This window comes from Streptopelia decaocto (assembly GCF_964273445.1).
Source record: "Streptopelia decaocto genome assembly, chromosome: 7".
Taxonomy (NCBI): Eukaryota; Metazoa; Chordata; class Aves; order Columbiformes; family Columbidae; genus Streptopelia; species Streptopelia decaocto.
In genome coordinates this window covers 65,600,991-65,617,346 of record NC_138661.1, presented here as the reverse complement: position 1 = coordinate 65,617,346, position 16,356 = coordinate 65,600,991, and the positions used below count along the sequence as shown (strand labels likewise).

Genomic DNA, 16,356 nt, shown 5'->3' with positions numbered 1-16,356 from the left:
ATCTTCTCAACTGAGGCTTCAGAAATTCAAAAGCTCAACTTGAAAAATCTCAGTGGCCTTCTACCTGTCACCTGTGATGTAGGATGTTGCTCTTTATCGAGTTAGAAAATAATCTCTCCCGTCGTGCTGTTTTTTTTGCTCATCCTCTTGTGAAGCTGAGTTACATTTTCCATGTAAGCTCGTTGCTTCAGAGACTATCCAGTCATCCCTACGGGCTATTGCGATCAGAGAAATGCCAGCCAGCAGGTGGAGACGCATGAAAGCACGAAAGCAATCTCAATTCATAGACAGGCTGCTTTGACATTTCATTCCCATAGCCCTGGCCAAGCGCTCGAGCGGCTCAGAGCCAGAAAAATATAGCGATCGGTTTCATGGAAAAGTTCAGAATTAAAATCTTGGCTTGCTGACAAGACACGTGACGGAGCAGCTTCTGCCGGGTGACCGCTCTGCACAAAGAGCCGGCCGGCCCGGACCTCTGGTGTCGCGGGGAATCGTGGAGGGAGGGATGTTTTGCTGCTGACTCTGGCCTGACCTTGATTCATTCAGTTTGTTCAACAGTTCGGGGCTGCCTGTCAGCGTCAGCTGTGCCGGGTGACGCCGGGAGCCACACACGCTCCGGTTCGCGCAAATTCGCACGGCGATGGAGCTCTGGTACCTCCGCCACACGCTTCACCCAGAGGAATTTCCACCTCTTTGCTGTAAAAGTGCAGCTTGAGCTGGTATGAAAACAGCTTTGCTTCCTCTGTTCCTTTCGTGACTCCTCCCACCCAGTGTTTCCTCTTTCGGGGTGGAAACACCATTGTAATCGCTATTTCTGAAATATCCTCGCCGAGATCAGGAAGTGCAGAGGAATACATGAGTATGAGGAGGGGGAAAGGTGGTTTGCGAGTTATTTTGGGAGTGGGGAAGTTGTTTACATGGAATTGGGAGAAAAGCTGAGCATAATTCTGTGTTGTCTTCAAACCACTTGTCAAGTTTCTAGTGCTAGTCTCTCTGCTCTATAGGAACTATAAGAAACCGCAGTACTGGGTCAATACCTAGTGTGAACCTATTGTCTTCAATGGAAAAAATGCCATGTTAAAACTTAATAATTCCCAAGACTGTGAAAGACAAATTTTAGCTGGCAACAGTGACAGCATACATCAGCATGCCCATGGAGATATGGAAAGAGGGAAGGACATGGTGTAAAATTAGTAGAGCTTTGAAAACATACAAAAATCATCTACAAACATTTTGAGAGATTTCAGTGTTCGAACACATGGTGAGCTGGCAAATGGGATTCATTGTGGAGTTACTGGAAAACATGGTGTTTTGTTTTGCAACTCCAGACCCCTCAATATTTAATAACTTGTGGTGAGTCTGGATGAATTATCAGAGTTTATTCGGCTTCCTTTAAATGAGAAATTTTCTTCAAACCTTGCAAATTCAATTTCAGCGCTTCTAAGGAACTGTATTTTGCAGCTTTTCCATCCTTTTGGATTCTCCTCCGTCTTGGATTCTCCTCTTTGGCGAGCAGAGTTTCACATGCCATTGGGGAGACAGCCTGCATGCAAAGTCCCTCAAACACAAACACACTTAAAGAACAGATTCATCGCAGTGCGTTTCCAAATGTGGAAACCGCATTCCATCTGCACCCTTATCCAGTGGTCATTAGCTTAGATGTTGAATGGACATTCCTTACAGTGAAGATGATAAAAACACACGTGCTGCTCAACAGTGATTCATCGGCTTCCAAACTTTCTCTGCTCCAGAGCAGTTGAGCTCAAAGTGACCCAGGCTGGGGACTTGGAGAAGGTCGGGCGGGAATTTGCTACATGGAGCCTGCAAAACTGTCTTCAGACGACTTCTCTGCTCATTAGGAAGCCCTGTGTTCATTTGACTCTGGTATTTTTCTGCATTTGTTTTCCTTTTAAAAGTTGGTTGTATCATACATAATTCTAAGAGGGTTTTTTTAGACCCTGGCCCTGATTTTCTGTACTGTCTCTATTTTTTACAGCACAGCAACATCGATGGCTTTGGTTCTGTCACCCTGACAGAAGAGTCAGAGCCAACAGGCTCGTGCTTGTCAGTAGTTTACAGATGACAACGGTCACACACACTGCTCGACGATAAGGCAAGTTATCACCATTATTCCTTGACCTGTTTTTTCGCTCGTAAATGACTGGGTCTGAATTCCCAGCCACAAACTGAAGGTATTATTTATTGATCTATTGTATAGGATTGCCTTGAGAGAGTTAGCATTTCTCTTCAGTGACTCATAGATTTGTTCTGATGATGGATGTGTCCCCTAGTTTGTTCTGTGCGTGAATGTGTGAATCGCTTTCGCTCTCTATGTGCAGATATATATTTATATGTAAACCAGTTTACTTTCATGACATACTCTTTAGAATCTTTATTCCTTTGAAGGATTATTTTTTAAAGGATCACTGCTAGTCAAGCAAAAGTTGCTGAGGTAGAGAGAAAAAACCTCAGAGTGCACAGGGAGCTACCAAAGATCTTTGAAATGAAGGATAGCTTATCACTTAGGGCAATGGAGTAGGGCTGCAAAAGGAGAACTGAATTCAAATGCGGAATTATGTGGACAAACTTAGTATGTCCTTGGTAAATTGCTTAATCTACAAGGTGTTTGAGCTCCATGTTTATAATGTAGAGACAACGCTCGACAGCCTTGTTAATGAAAAAAAATCTATTAATGAATATGGACTGTGGATATGAGGATGAGGAGAGCTTGCTCAGAACTTACACAGTTTACCCCTCCTGGCCAGACCTCAATGTTGGATATAATTTTGGATCCTGCCTTAAACATTTTCTGTTGCAGATCCCTTAAAAAGCTGGTCTCTGTAGCACCTATTCAAACTGGAATTAGGTCCTCATTGGCCTGTGACAGAAGACAATGAAATTCAACGAAGGACATAAACCCAGTGTACAATTTTAGGGCAAAACACCAAAATAGTTTGTCCCAGGACAAAGTAGGTCTCTAAAAGAGGTCTCTAACAGAGCTGTATTTGCACCAATCAAATGTATTAACAAAGGAATAATATATGAAAGATATTGTGGAAGCACCTACCTTGACTATACAGGTACCGTTCAAACACAGGCTGTGAATCTTTGACATCTACTTCCACAGAGTATCAAGTAGGTGCTATTTAATGCAAAACAAAGTTTGCCATAAATTTGTTTCAATCTGAACTTTAATTGCATGTATTTCTAGATCCCTCTATTCCATCATCAGTTTTATGGGTCACGTGGATGCATCTTGTACCTGTATATTAATGACAACATTTGGTTTATGTTATAAACATATCTTCCCGCAACTATGTGGTGGCGTTGTATAGAATGCACATTCCCATAATCATTTCATATGTTTTCAGTCTTAAAAATAAAGTTTATATAATGAAAATACAATATAATTATACACATGGGAGTTCTGGTTTGGAAGAGGTTCAGCAGAATTCTTTGATAAAACAAGCCCCCAACCACAAAAGCTACATACAGTGATTTGACAGTCAAACATATATAATCACTTACACTAAATTAAAGGCAGCGTCACCACGTTAAAAGCAGTGCATTGAAATCCCTTATGTCGCTTTTGGCCAACAAGTGACAAATACTGTAAATCTAACCAAATGCATCCTTGAATAAACTTTGAGCAACTTTTAGAAAAGGTGCTTGGGTGGTGAGTTATATAAGGAAATGGGAGTGCAAAGGATGCATTTCTATAGGGTTTGTTTATTATACTAATTAAGCTCTCTTAAACAGTCAGCAGTCTGGTCCTTTCTTGCTCTGCATCAATTTCTAGTAGCCAGAAATGGACTATACAAAGGTTGTCAGAGAAAAAAAGAATCATCCAGAATTATCTCATTAGGCAGAACAGAGATGTTAATATCTGTGAAGTTAAGCACCTCGTTGTTTAGGTAGGATTTTCCATTTGCTGTTCCTGCTAATATCTCTTCCCCAAATACATAAACCCTTTTTCACTCCACCAAAACTGCCTCTTCGTGTTGAAAGTTCATGGGCAAGATCTTCCATGGAGACAAAATTTTGTAGCTCCACTGAGAGCAGCAGGATGATGCTGATTTACACCAGATACGGATCTGGTTCACAGCATGTTTCAGTCTGAATTCACAAAGCATGGAGTAATGTGAAACAAGGAAGTGACTTTTGTGAAAAGCATTTTGGAAAGGAAAACCAAAAATGATGGATGTACCACTGGGGCAGAGGGAGTGGAGCCCGCCTCAAAGAAGACCTTGTAGAGCTGCCAACCTTCCCACAAAATGTGCTGCTGCTCTCGGAGAGGAGGGGGAGGTTTCCCCAGGACAAATGCAGCCACACCAAGCACCCTAATAACCACTTGGTAGATATTTTTATGTACCGTCACATCAAAAACAGACAGAACTTCCCAAACATTTGAATTCGACCCATCACTGATTAATGGAAGGAGGAGAAGGAGAATGGGTGGGGAGAATAGTCATTGTGAACTGCCATAACACTGGGCAGTAAGCCATGCTATTCAACAAATGAGACAATACATTAAAAAAAAAACTTTGTTTTCAGGGGCCTTTTATATATATCGAGAGCTTGATTCACAGACCACTAAAGCTAATGAGAATCTTTCCTTTGACTTTAACCAGCTACTGGTTCAGCTGTTGCGAAAAAAAAGAGTTAATGCAGTTTTGTGCTTACTCAGCATCTCAAGATTAGAAAATTGCAAGGCTGAATGAAACATCAACAGTTAGTTACTAACCACAACTAATTACTAGGAATACACAGTTATTTTGCCCACCTGTATGTACTGCATTTTACTGTGGAAGCTTTAGCATGAACCGTTATGTGGAAAAAGGATTTAACAAGCGACAAAAAATGTGCACGCTTACAAGAAAGAATAGTTAATAATTTATGTTCCACCTGACATTTAAAGCTCTGCAAGCAGTATTATTTGGGGGAAAAAATTATTATTTTCAAATATTGCATACCTTTTTATAGATTCTTTCTGTTTCTTTCCCTCTGGAAGCAATTAGCTCAATCATATTATAATTCCTACATCTTCAACTATGTGACTGGCCATATTACCATTCCAATTAAATATGCAGCAGAGCCACTAGTCCTTTGTGAGGAACGGGATTGTTCTTTTCAGTAGGAGTTTGGGGTAGGGATGGTAAATCATCCTCTTTCTGATCCAGATGTGCTAATGGGAGAGGTGACCCTCCTTCTTTTACCATGACTTTGTTGGAGGTCCTGCCTCCGCTGATCTGCTGACAGAGAAGGCAGTAGGAGAACTTCCAAATCATGTGGGGCAAATGAGCCATGCTGAGTTAAATTCTCAACCCAATTCTCTATCAGGGCAATTAATTTCTCCTGAGGCCCATAATAATTTTCCCCAGGTTAGCTCATCAAGAAGGACTGAGGTGTGAGGATATCTAGGACAACTTGCTGCTTTCACAGGTAAGATGTGTGGTGGCTCACCTGAGCTATGCTCTGAAACTCATAGAATTGTCAGCAATATGGGATCTCTCAAAAAATGCAGGAGATGTGACACACATGGGACCATTAGAGTATGTAGACATAATTTACCTGTGGGATTTAAATAGTCTGGCTTTGCCCAAAGCACATTAGGAAGCCCTCATGTACAATGCTCTGTCAACAGGTCAGTTGAAGGGTTAACCTTGGAGATGGGTGGCAAACAACCTGGAGGCATCCAGAAGGAAACCTTTATCAATAGCCTTGATGTTAGTCACCAGAGAAATGGAAAACAATTCCTTTTTCTCTCTTAAAGGTATTTTCTCTGGGATAATTTTGACATAGTATTGTAGTACCAGGTGAAAGCTGGTGGCATTGCCACGTACTCAGAATCTGGGGTGCTTAGATCCTTAGGTGTATTCAGCAAAGCTCCCTCTATCAAGTTTAAAGAGTACATGAAACTCAACGGTTTTCCAAATAAGCTTAACCACATGAGACTGCACTTTCATTTTGCAATGGGCTTCCCTGATATAGCTGAAATTTGTCCCATAATACTTGTTCTCTGCCTTTGGGAATTTGAAACTGCAGCTATGCTGATTCCACCGGGTCTGCAGATATACTTGTGTTTTATTCATTGATCACTTTTTTTCCTCATATGTTTGGGACTCATTAATAGAAAATTGATATTTAGTGTCACTAAGGGTCAGGACTAAAGGCTTTTCTGGAGCAGAGTTTTGTCAATGAGTCAGTCACAATTCAACCAAAACAATGTTCAGGTGTTTCTACAGTACAGGAAATGCTTGGATCACTTTTTCCCTTCCTCTTATATGTAAATGCAAGCATATTAATATCTTGGACACTTCTGCCTGGTAATGTTGACAAAGTGACACTGCTGACATTATATGATCGGTTGATACTGGGAAGTCAAATGGCAGGAACAAATTAAGGTGGCACAAAAGTTACCATAGACAATGACAATATATGCCAGGAAACAAAAAAAGAATAAAGAATTCTCCTGGTTCACACTTAACGGAAATATCACAAGGATTATGTCTGTTTTCCAACCATAAAATGTCAGGTTCAGAAATTTCACTGTAGAAAACAGGAATGGGTCACATCTAATTCGATTGCACTCTTATCTCCACCTGAAGCATCAGAGATGTGGATGGTGTCACTTTTTACTCTTCATGGCTAGAAATGATTTATCTTTTAATTTGAGTTCTGCCTTTTTTTTTTTAAGGCTGCCTTTTTCTCTCTCTCTTCTAGGAAATGTTTAATCTGAAAGTTTGACCTTGTTTGAAGCCACCTCATCCTCATCCACAAACCAGTGTGTTGGCTCTCACTATGTCCAGTTGACTCTTTGACTCAGGTAAAGATCTCAGCATATACTGAACTTTAAATACAAACCTTTGCCTAAATTAAGGTGCTTTCCAAAGTCGAATCTTTAATTTAAGAAAATCCTTAATTTAAGAAAAGTAAGGAAAGGCCTTTTTTCTTTCATCTTATCGATAGCAGGAAGACAAGTCCAGATCTCCAAGACTTTCTGTTGAAGATCCTCCCTTTGCTTGCCCCCCTTCCCAAGACCCGTCCCTTTCCTCTTTTGTCCTGACACAGCAACATTCGTCTTTGCCTTTTGCAAAGGCTGAGCTGACTCTGTGCAGAGGTGATGGTTCCCTGAAGGAAGAGTGAAATGTTCATTTTAAAAAGCATTTCGGCATACCAGTAGGTAAAAGGGTTCTGGCTAGATTGCAGGAAAGGAAGCATTTTAATTCTTCCTGTTTTTTGTTAAGTCCCTGAACAAAATGCTGTGAAATTCATGCACCTGAAGAGTCGCCTATGTCTCTAGTTCAATAAATTGACAGAATGGGAATGTTTGCTGCTGGTTAAATTCCTCGGAAACACAGTCAACTGATGTTTCACTATTTTCTTGTAAAAGGCCTCATAATTATAAATAACGGTCAGGGTTTCCATGCAGGGAGAAATCTTCAAGGCATTAGCAAGAATGTGGCTGAACAGATACACACAGTGACCAAGTCAGGGCCTTCAAAATCATCGTAGTTCCTCTGTGGTGCTCCAGCAACGTCTCCATAACATTCCATGGCCCTGGGAAATCCATGGGGCTATTGAAGGTATAATCACTTGTAAAGGTGAGGTGAGCTGCTATAATAATTCTGAGTAACCACACAGGTCCATTGTGTGCTCAGCCCAACTGAACTTCCAGTCTTCAGCCTTCTCCATCTGCTCCTTCAGTTTCTTTTGACTTATATTTTTTTAAAGGCACCAATTATGCGCAAATCAAATGAGTCTGTTTCTTTAGGTCCATTAATTATTACATTCCATTTACATTTTCTGTTTACATTTTCCCTTCTCTATGGAAGCTATTGAAGGTCTGATGATTCAGAATGCTCTGGGAACACTATGTGGCTTTCCTTCTTGTTTGCCCATTGTAACAGAGCTCATTTTTCAGTGGAGGTTTCCCATTATTTCCAGGAAAAATGTGGTCAAACCCATGTACTCCCAAACCTTTTGATCTCCTGAATCCTCTTCATATCCCAGATAAAAAAGTCAGTGATTAAGACAGAGTTCCTAAAAGGACACATAGTCAGGCTTCCCTTTGACCAAAATGGTTTCCCAGTGAATCAAACCTTTCTCAGCTCAGGGGGGGCTCGACAATAGACCCTGAAAAGATGGATAGAGCAATTGTCCTGCTTAGTGATCCACGAAAGGAAAGGGGTCCTTAGTGAAGGGAGACCTACACTAAGTCTGACCTGACACTGCAGGAGTAAGACAATAAAAGGTCAAGGAGACTAACGAGAGGAAAAATGCAGACAATAGGTGCCACAGCCAGCACACAGCTCCTGCCACGCAGACTATGGGGCAGCAACGTTAACTGCCTCAGACATGTGAAGGGCAAGTGAAGCGGAAAGAACTTGAAGTTTCCTTCTTAAGAATTGTGGCCCAGCATCTTCAGGATTTAGCCAGGCCTCACAGAGAGGTCAAAGTGATGCAGCTAGACCTGAGGGGAATGAAAAATAGAGATTGTCTAATTGGGGAGGAGAAAAATATAGATGTATTTTGGACCGAACGCAAAAGGCAACGACTTGACAGTTGGGATCTGCAGCAAGTTCCCAAGGCATTTTGTGGAGAAAGCAGAGAAAGCTTTTACCTAATTTTGTTTTTAAAAAACCCAACAGCTTGATATCGATGTATGCAAAGTCTTGCAATGGGCATATTTTTCTTCTGTATGAACAAAAGGATTCTCAGTTTATCTGGGACTCCACCGAATTTCCTTCAAGCACCCAGCAATTGTTTCTTTCTGTGTGTGAAAGAATCTTGGTCCTTGTGATCCGACTGGAGACAAAAGGAGGAGTCTCTGTGGCTTCTGCACGCATCCCTGTCCTCAATGGCATCTCCATTATCACTTCTTTGTAGATGGGCCTTGCCCTCGTTAAACGGAACAGCCCCTTCCTACTTAGGTCAGACAAGTACCCTGAATTCTACTTTCGCATGTGTGCACCAATAGGCCACTCTTTGGTTAACAACTGACACTTAAAACGCCTCATCAGAGACTCAGGAAAAAAATCGCCCTTGATTGGATTTGTCATATAAGCGGATGGACGTTTTTGCCATTTTAAATAACATTTTTTGTCTTTTCAAAGACCTGATATTTTGACAGCAGGCATTGTGAGCGCTGAGATTTGTCAGAGTATCATTTCTGTGATAGGAACTGACAGGTGGAATAAACATTTTCTCATCCGTAAAAGCAAAACAATACAGCATTTTAAAATACAATAGGTTCAGGTAAGACAACTTGCTTTGCAATCTTACACAAAAGGAATGCTTTCCCAACACTGTTAAAAATCAGATATAGCTGTAGAGAGAAGGAATCGGGACAGTAGTGTTGGTTAGAGGACTGGATGTGGAAATTAAACAGCACACCTGGATTTTATTCCCAGGGCAACTGCTGGTTTGCTGTGTGATCCCAGGCAAAGTTCCCTCTGCCTCAGCTTCCCTGTCTGGGAATGAAATCCAGCCTCTTAAGGAACTTTTTGGATCTTGGATTAGAAGTACAGCAGATTGTTATTTGCTCCTATTTATTTGATTAGATGTATATCAAAGGGAGAGAAAATTTAAGAAGCATATGTTAGTTGAGGAACAGTGTGAATTTCAGCTGGTGTTAGACAACTATGAAAATCACAATTTAAGAGTGAAATACTTCTCCTTATTCTGGGATGATGACTGAATCAAAACCAAATTCTTTTAAAAGCCATCTCAATTGGAAACTATTAGGTAATTTCTTTGGAGAGAGGAGAAGGGGGTAGATAATATTCCTCCTACAATTACTGAGTCTTCTACAAATGAAATGATCTCTTTGCATTCCATTACTGACCCCAGAGACTGATGAAAGCTGTGTTTCTCATCTGACCTCTTGTTTTAAGTTTCCACCTGTGTAACTCTGCATTATTATTATTATTATTATTATTATTATTATTATTATTATTATTATTATTATTATCTATACAGCCTATAGATGAGCCCAACTCCTACAGAAAAAAATGAAAGATGGACCTCTCCTTTAAGGAACTTGCAGTTTAAGGAACTTTATTTGCAGAGTTATCTCCTTTAGTGCTGGAAGAAATTCTACTCAAGATCAAATTAAGCGACAAATGCCTTTGAAGCCTGTAGAGTTACAAAAGCCCAAGCAGAGGGAAGAAGGTATTTCTGCTCTACTGAAGCAGGGAGTTTGTGTGAAGAAGGAGAAAGGACAGCAATGCCCAGATTTGCTTAATATCTGGTTTCGACCAAGCCAGTCTGATCTATAAGATTCATCAGGGATTCAGGTTAGAGTGAAACAGGCAATTAAACAATTGCTTATAATGCAGTATATAAACCATAGTGTGAAACCCAGGCAGATGCCTGACCAGCAGGCACTGAGTATTAGACCAGCTCCCTCGGCTCTTTTATCAAAGCCAATTCTGAACTTACTGTCTGTATTTGACAGGAGTCAGCAACCACACATCCCAAGACAGAAAAAACATCAGACTTTAGCTCTGGGCACATAGAACTGAATGTCTCTATCAGCCTGTGGACTAGGATAGAGAAGATAATGACCATCAGTAGAGATCCAGCCTCAAGGGCTGAGCACAGATCCACATACCTTGTTGTCTCAAATAAAAAACCACTTGGGATGTCTCCACACTAACAGTGTGACCCAGATCTCCCTTTCCGTGCTTTGGTTCACGTCGCAGCGCACATGGATTCAATTCTTTCAGATTCCTCCAAACCATGAGGTCTGTTCCACCTCCGGGAACTCCATGCTGAGTTACATGCCACTAGTGGGACTAGACTAGAGCTGGTCCGGAGTAAAACCCCTAAAGCACTGGAAATGTGGGGACTTCAACTCCAGTTTTGCTGGACAAATCTGCTCCTTTCAGGAGTCAGCACTTATTAAGGATGACGACTGCTTTGGGGCATTTCTCTACAGCGATTGCAGGGGAGCACCATGGATCCCAGCTCAAGATCAGCTCCCTCCACCCTGTTGTCTTGCAGGTGATTTTCCATCAGGTGGGACTGCTTCATCCAGCCTTTTCTTGGTTTCTCAGAATCAGGGCCACAGCCCAAATTTTCTTAACTGCCACACATACTACACATGTGATTCATCCGTCTAAATGTAAGGTAGGTGTATGCCTAAGAGCAAATGAATCACGTTGTAGAAGTGCCTGTGTTTTTCCATTGACTGTAGCTCAGACAGTCGAGCGATGAACACCAGCTAAACTGTGGTGGAACGACTCCCACGGCACATGCCTATTATCTCATTTTTTTTTCAGGTTATATCTAATAGGTTTAATAAACACTTCACAAGACCTGGAAGGGAATAGTGACTCTTCTAATCATTCTGCTGGCTAGATTTTTACAGTTGGTGTGTTTTTGTATTGCAGTCAGTGATTAAAAAAAAATACCACGTCACACAGGTGCAATTCACATAATACACAGTAAATCTGGGCGCCTTCTCTGTAGCTGATAAGGACCCCTACAAAGTTCCCTTCTGATCATCATAGATTTTTGATTGAATTTAATTAGCCGTTGAAATAATTTCCCAAAGTTGATAGTGTATTTTCCCTCACTGGAACATTTTAAATCAAGATGATATCTTTTTCCGAATGATATGCTCCAATTCAAAGAGGGATGGATTCCAGGGCACTCAGGAGGCCGAGGTGCTGCAGCTGCTCGCAGCTTTTTCAATCCGTGGCCACCTGAACATTTTACATTGGGAGTACAAAACCCTCTATAGCAAATTCAAATGTGCTATCGGTTTTCTTGCTTCCTCAGCTGCAGTTTGAATACAGACTCACGGGATGACAATCGCTTTTAGATGTGGGTACCAAGGCATATTTTCAAACATTTGCCTGTAGCTCAGAAAACCTTAAAAGTACCAGAATTTCTTTGTCCGTTTTTAATTCTGATTTCCAGATTCCAAGGAATATCATGCATGAAACAAAGACTTTTGCAGAGGTAAAGAGATACAATCTTTAATATATTTTCAAAAGCTTGGCTTCATTTCTCACAAGGAAAGATTTTTGTTAATCAAAATGGAAATTTGCTACATGTGGCCCAAGACGTAACATTTGATCCCAGTTGGATCTGAGGATACTGAACATTTTGCTGTATTAAGTGATAAATTTGGGCCAGGTACTGCAATCAATCTACTCTAGACTCCTAATGATGTCAGTGTGAGTGCCATGTATAGGTCAGCTACAGAATTAGGTAATTTTTAAAAGGAGATGAATTCTCTCAGAATATGTCATGATTTATATGGCTCCCACAAGGCCATACCCCAAACATTTAGTCAAGTGCATTTTATCCAAAAAGAAGAAAGTAACCACAGCAACAAAACTGACTTTACAGTTCTGTTCTGGTGTATAAGGAAACAAAGAGGGCATGTTTTCCTATAATTGAACACTGCTATATTAATTGGCTCAATAACACAATGTTCACCACCAGCTTTTGACCACTACCTGGCATGAATATCACTGTCAGAATTATCCTGATTAACAAGGAATAATTCATGCCAATCAGACAGACTGTGAGGTGGTCGGTGCCATATTAACCAGCTCAGTTCTTCTCAAATGTCTTCTGACGCCGTGACCCTTCGTAAAAGGACAAGCCCAAGTAGGACAGTAAAAATTGCAGTATAAAGGTGAATTGCTCACATGCCTGCTCGTGCTCACTGTTGCTCTTTGGTTCTCATTTATCCCCGTGCTTGAATTTGTGTGTCATTTGCTTTGCTCAGTTCTCAGTGGCCTTTTTTTCCCCTTTGCTTACTGTTTGGATAATCTATCTTGTTTGTTACTATATATATTAGTATAATAATATATACAATAGTGACATATATGACTATATATAATATATAAGTATATATCATATGTTACTATATATAATACCATTACTATATCTAGTACCATTACTGATAGCTTATACTTCTCTGGCACCTTCCACTTACACGTTTCAATGTTTTTCATGTGCACTCACAAACAAAACGTCTCAATAACCTCGTGAAGCAAGGATGCCTCCGTCTGCTTTACATGTAGGTCAGCTATGCCGAGATATAGGTTACAGTTCATGACTTGCCCAAGGTTACACAGGAAATGTGTGGCAGAACTGGGAATGGAAACCAGATTTCGCGCTCTCCTGCCTTAACAAGAAGGTTAGCCTTGCTCTTTGTGTCGCTTTTGGGCAGTTCGTATGGATCTCCGCATATGTTTCGAATGAGTTAAATTTCCATGAACTTGCTGTTTCGAAGAAAAGTGGACGCACAAATGGCAAAGGGCAAAATTGTTGGAAAATGGCAAAAGCTGCTTGGAGATTTGCATCCCTGGTCACAGTCGTTGTGTACGTAAATAGCTAATTGATTACATGCATCATCGTAGGAACTGTGCATGCTATTTTCTGAACATTTAGAGCGAAATGCACAGAAGGGTAGCTGGAGAAAAGGAGAAGGAAAAGGTTTAATATAGTACGCATGTATAGTGAACATTGACTTAAGCTGTAGAGGATGCTGGACCTGGGCCTTATTGTAGTGTGTGCAGATCACAGATCTTGCTGTGCACACAGTCACCCTGATAAACTACTTTAAAATGTTACCGCTTGCATTTTCCTTCATTGACTAGATAGTGATTTTTCCCCTCATGCTGCTTAAGAGAATAAGTAGGTATGTTCATCACTCTCTTTTGTGTAATTTGCTCATCTTATTTTTTAAAAACAAATGTGATTAGAAAGTCTTGGGATTTTAAAAACTGTTGTCTTGTAAACTGAACCCTATAATGATTAGAACTTTATTAACTAACAGTGCTAAGATACACTGAGAACATTCGCCCAGGGGGACAAAAACACAACCTCAATGCGAGTGTCCCCCGCTACAGACCTCAATATACTGCTTGGCAAAATAAAAAGAGAGGGAAAAATTGCATTTAGAAACACAGTCACAGAAAACTCCATCAATTCTTCTTTGACAGCAGTTTCACAGCCAGCCTGCTGTTCCCTCAGCTGGAGTAGGAAGTTTACAGTGACAAATATTTACCCTGTTTCCCTGAAAATAAGACAGGGTCTTAATTTTTGCTCCGAAAGATGCTTACTTTTTTACATGTACAGCTGCCTGGGCACTATTTAAATGGACTTTTAAAATGAACTGTAACTAGGGCTTATTTTTGGAGTAGGGCTTATATTTTGAGCATCCTCTAAAATCCTGAAAAATCATGCTAGGGCTTATTTTCAGGGTAGGTCTTATTTTCAGGGTAGGTCTTATTTTCGGGAAAGTGGGGTGCCTGGTGTAAATCTTGAGTCCCAAAACAGATCTGTGGAGCTTTATACCAAGAGAGGATCTGGCCTGTAGCTTTCAAGGTGGCAAAAAGCTTTATTTTCATTTGCAGCGTGTCTGGAACAGATAAAAGGCCTTGAAGCCTGAAGGTTCTCAGTGCCGGGTTTATGTTTTTTGCTTCATCGAGTCCATTCCTCGCTGATTTGATAATGAGAGGAAAGTGTGTGCTGTTAGCGGCTCCTGAGCAACACGCTGCGAATTTAGGGAAATGAAAAATCTTTAACGAGAATTGAAAGGGAGGCATTGATTTGCGGCAGGGGCTTCAGCTAACCGTAGATTAATTAAAAAGCAATGCGAAGATGAGCATGGGTCGAGAGATGAGAAAAGATTGAATTTTGCCAGGAGCGGGACTGTCACTGGACTCAGGCATGTGGGTGGAGTGATAATAAGTGATAATAACACCTGGCAGTGTAAAAAATCTGTTTGGCAAATGCTGAAATGTTACAAGTAAAAATGCATCTGGGAAAGTATCGGCAGCTGTGCTGGAGATGCTGTTTGGAATAAAACATACGTGCGTAATTGTCTTACCGCACCTATATAGGTGTGTTTTTGTCCTATTTATAGAGCTAGTGCAATGTGAAGGTAATCAGGCAGTGCTGTATGGCCAATGTGTTTTAGGAGTTATAATAATTAAATAGACATAGGAATATAAATATAAATAAAAATAGGTATATAAATATAAATATAAATATAAATATAAATATAAATATAAATATAAATATAAATATAAATATAAATATAAATATAAATATAATCGCTTGACACAAGCCACTGTCATCTTAGCCCCTTTCCGCAACAGGTCCTAATACAAGACCTGAACGCCTCTGTGCTGTGGGTTTGTTTTTTCACCAAGACTTCTACAACAAATCTGTGATTTTCTCTTTCTTGTTAGCAATGAAGAGTCTTGCAGATCAGTACGAAGCCAAAAGCCCCAGCCCTGAAGATTTTTCCAATTGAGACTGGAAGTTGTTGGCAGAGGTTACAGAGCAAAGGAACTGCCCAGATTCTGCGCTCTCAACTTCAGATGGAGGTCCGGATAGTGGAAATGTTACCGTTTTTTAAAATAAGGGTTCATTCTCATGCTATAGTGATGGTGGTTTCACTTTGTGGAATAAACATAAGCTTTCTTAATTATCCAAGTCATTTAATTTGCAGAGTGGAGGATTTTATGAAGTCGGATGTTGCGGCTGTGTTGGTGAGGCAGTAATAATTCAGAGCCACAATTATGAAGTGCTATTTAGTAGTGGTGGGTTTATACTTTTGGTTATTGTGTGCATTTATTTTTTTATGGTTTTGTAATTATTTGTATTGGTAACAGTAAGTTTATGAACACAACTGCATTGTTGTGTTCATATTAAAGAACAATATAGTTTGCGGAACAATTATAGGAGATATTTTTCTCCATAAGCTACCTTATCGTGGCAACATAAACAAGTAGGCTGGTTGCAGTAGGAAAACAGTAAAATGCACTTAATTAAGGTCAAGAGGTTGTATTTTACTGAGCTAAATAGAGATAGTATGTTCCAACTGTTCACTTTCATACATTTTAGCAGGGAATCTACCAGGCGGCTTGAATTAGGGCAAAAATGAATTGGCATGGGAGCCCAGAGGAACAATTTTATATTGGACAAGTGATGACAGAGCTACTGGAACGTCCCCTTTTTGCTTCAATTCAGGCCTGTCATGCTCATGGCTCTGGTACCCAAGTACCTTGTGTGTCACTACCTGAGGATGTAGCGACGTGACTTTTAGATCTTTAACCACCAGTGGCATGTCTTCTCATTCCAGAGAATCCAGCTGATGTCTCCTGTCCCATCGCATGAATCTGTTTGGCTTTTTGTAAGAAATAGTCCAACTTTGGTATTTCTTACAGATTTGCAGAAGGGATGAGGCTGGAAGGCACCTCTGGAGGTCATTTTGTCCAACCTCCGTGCTCAGGAAGGGTCACCTAAAGCAGGTTGCCCAGGATTTGCCCAGACAACTTGTATGTCCAAGGACGGAGACTCCACAACCTCTCTGGGCAA

At 40.6% G+C, this 16,356-nt stretch overlaps 1 long non-coding RNA gene across 2 annotated transcripts; it reads left to right on the top strand.

Annotated features, from left to right (window-relative positions):
- Positions 1 to 595: 595 nt before the first annotated feature.
- On the top strand, positions 596 to 15,443 carry LOC309442328. 2 transcript variants are annotated; one of them, XR_014184588.1, is made up of 4 exons: positions 596 to 719; positions 1,997 to 2,113; positions 6,724 to 6,826; positions 15,225 to 15,443. It is a non-coding gene; the product is annotated as an uncharacterized lncRNA (long non-coding RNA). The 2 variants fall into 2 exon arrangements; XR_014184589.1 differs by lacking the exon at positions 596 to 719 and adding an exon at positions 764 to 1,884.
- Positions 15,444 to 16,356: the final 913 nt, after the last annotated feature.